The sequence below is a fragment of the Pinus tabuliformis genome, chromosome 4_2, assembly GCF_031772625.1.
Source record: "Pinus tabuliformis cultivar Carrire ecotype Pingquan chromosome 4_2, CPIR1, whole genome shotgun sequence".
Classification (NCBI taxonomy): domain Eukaryota; kingdom Viridiplantae; phylum Streptophyta; class Pinopsida; order Pinales; family Pinaceae; genus Pinus; species Pinus tabuliformis.
The window spans coordinates 688,966,908-688,969,911 of record NC_142304.1 but is presented as its reverse complement, the minus strand read 5'-3'; the positions used below and the strand labels follow the sequence as shown (position 1 = coordinate 688,969,911).

The 3,004-nt window shown below is 36.6% G+C and overlaps 1 pseudogene; it reads left to right on the top strand.

The window, feature by feature from the left end:
• The first annotated feature begins 428 nt into the window (after positions 1–428).
• On the top strand, positions 429–1,587 carry LOC149171326 (chlorophyll a-b binding protein 8, chloroplastic-like; annotated as a pseudogene).
• The last annotated feature ends 1,417 nt before the right edge of the window (positions 1,588–3,004 follow it).

Genomic DNA, 3,004 nt, shown 5'->3' with positions numbered 1-3,004 from the left:
CATGTTCCTTTCTTTAAGTTGAGGCTTCATACTCAAACAATACCACACTTCCGCATGTCAGTAGTAGATTATCGATGGATAGAAGTTCCAAACCCAAAACTCTCGAGCATAAATTGCCCAAGAGCCCATTATCTGAGGTTTTATCTTCTTCCTTTATCTAGTTGTTTTTTTTTTTAACACATTATCTGAGGGTTTATCTTTGTCCTTTGTCCAGTAGTGTTTTAGAAGTCATTATTTGAGGTTTTATCTTCTTCCTCTGTCCACTTTCTCATGCTTGCAACATCTAATGTTTCATGCTTGAGTAAATTTGGATGAGCAACATATATCATGGAGAATAGAAGGCATAAAGGCATGCCTAGAGGTTTTATAGTGAACCCCTTGGCAGATGTTAGAGCGCTCTCCAGGAGAGAGTATTGAGTCAATTATGGATGGCACTCAATGACCTATATAGAGAACTTGGAAAGAGATCAAATAATGATAGGGGCACTGGACTGAAAAGGTTTGGAAAGAGCACCTCTGCAGGGAGTGTTTGGAGAGCCTCAGAGGATGATGTTATTCTCGTTTGCAAGGAAGAATGGAAAAACAGACTTGTTGGATCCGTGAAAGAAAAATTGAAGACCAAATACATTCGACACTAGCACTGAGAAATTTAACTTCTAGAAGGACAAGGCATGAAAGTAGTGTTTTCTGAAGTGTTTGGAAACTTGTTGTAGACTTTCTCTGAATGGGAGATATAGACTTCACATTTATAGAGGTCTTGTGTCCAACGAAGATCTAAAGGTGTGCCTCTTCCAGAGCCAATGCTCCGTTAACGTCTGTTTTCCTTTCTAGAATTCTAGTGAGGAAAAAAATTATCAAAGACGAATACGCTCACCTATTAATGTAAACATCTCCTTAGGCTGGTCATTCATGTGACATTAATATATTTGGAATGGTGATTCTTCTTCTAATTATTTGAATATATTTGGGTAATTACAGGCTTCCTAGTGACTTTGGATTTGATTTGTTGGGCTTGATGGATCCTGAAGGACCTAGAGGTTTTATCGAACCAGGTTGGCTCGCTTATGGAGAAATCATGAACGGGCGATACACAATGCTACGTGCAGTTGGAGCCATTGCTCCTGAAATCTTAGGCACTTCCCTAGTTCAGAACTGGTGTCATTCCTCTAGTAGGGACATATGATTACTGGGCTGACCCTTTCACTCTTTTTGTGCTAGAGATTGCCTTGATGGGATTTGCATAACACAAAAGATTACTAGATTACAGAAACCCTAGATCGATGGGAAAACAATATTTATTTCTTGGGATTTCAGAAATACTTGGGTGGTTCAGGTAATCCTGCATACCCAAGAGGTCCCTTATTCAATCCTCTGGGATTAGGTAATGACGAGAATTCCATGAAAGATTTGAAGTTGAAAGAGGTTAAGAATGGAAGGCTTGTAATGTTGGTTGTCTTAGATTATTTCATCCAAGGCCTTGTTACCAGAGTTGGACCATTTCAGGACCTCTTGGATCATTTGGTTGATCCAGTAAATAGCAACATTCTCACCAACCTGAACATCGACTCCTCGGCCAAAAATATATAAGGAATTACATTCTGAAATTTATTTTGGCTTTGACTAGTTCATGTCGGTTCATTTTTTGAATATATTGTATAATGAACCTTCTGTATATGTAAAATTGCAATGTAAAAATAGAAGGATCATGTTCATGTTGAATAGTATTACTATTTATGAAATGTGTAATGAAACCTATCAAATTATGTTGCAAAGTCTCCAGTCATTGCTATTACAATAATATGTTGTAGATTCGATCTACTGGGTAGTTACAACGACTTTCAGTACCTTTGGCACAACCTGGTGTGGCATATAGGATGTAAACATAGATTTTCAGAGTTGTTATAAGTTCTAAAGATTTAAAACTTACATATCTCGTGCCCAGATCATATGTTATGCCTTGCTTCAAGTAGTCCATTGCAACCTTCCCATTCTAAGTGTCTTCACAGTGAAGGTTAAGCCTTTGAAGCACTTTCCAACTGCAGAAACCAATGCATATGTGTCTTATTTTATGATTCAAGGGCACATTAATGCCACGATGCCACCAATAGGTAAATGGAGGTGAATCCTAAAAGGTCCCCATAATATTGTCTCATATGCTCAAAATATCAACTAACAAGGGTTGTAACAAGCCAAAGTCACTAGACTCAAAGCAAAACACACAGACACTAGATGTGCCATTTATTTATGACTATTCAAAATATGCTAGAAAGCAACAATGGACCTCCTGGGCACCTTACTATCAGAGGACTTATGATATTGACTAAGTAGGTGTTACTATGGCAATATCAAGGCAATTTGAAAGTGCCAAAGCTAATTTATTGCCACTAACTAACAACTAGGTTGAATTACCAGTTGTTGTTCTAATTTTAACTAACTTTAGGTTTTTCTCCTCTTATTTTATTTAGTGGAGATACTCTCTTTCTTATCTTATTTTCGGAATGGAAAACTAAATATAGTGATTCTTCTCTTTTTTGGATGGAGACAGAAACCTAACATTGACACTGGACATGGAATATTAGGTACCAAAAGTGGATAACCTACCTATTAGGCCCTAGAAGCATCGAACCTAGATCTAGTCATAGTGGAAAATAATCTTTGCCCATGCATGCTAGTCATATCAACTTTCTCCATTCTGAACAATTCATCATATGCATAAAACAATTAAAGACTAATCGCACATAAAATTGTATGAATATTTATATTTATAGCATGAGATATCATTAGTAGGAGTACCGAGAAGCTGTGGCCAAGAGGAATATAAAAACATGAATGATGTTTGAGATTGCAGAAGAAAATATGGCGGAAGTGTCTATGAGGCCTGCAAAGTAAAAATTCTCAAATATTATGATCCTGCAATAATATGGTTGGAAATATTCAATACCTCATTAGTCTAATAATATTACAATTATTAGTTTAATTGATGATAATTGTGTTACTAAGTATT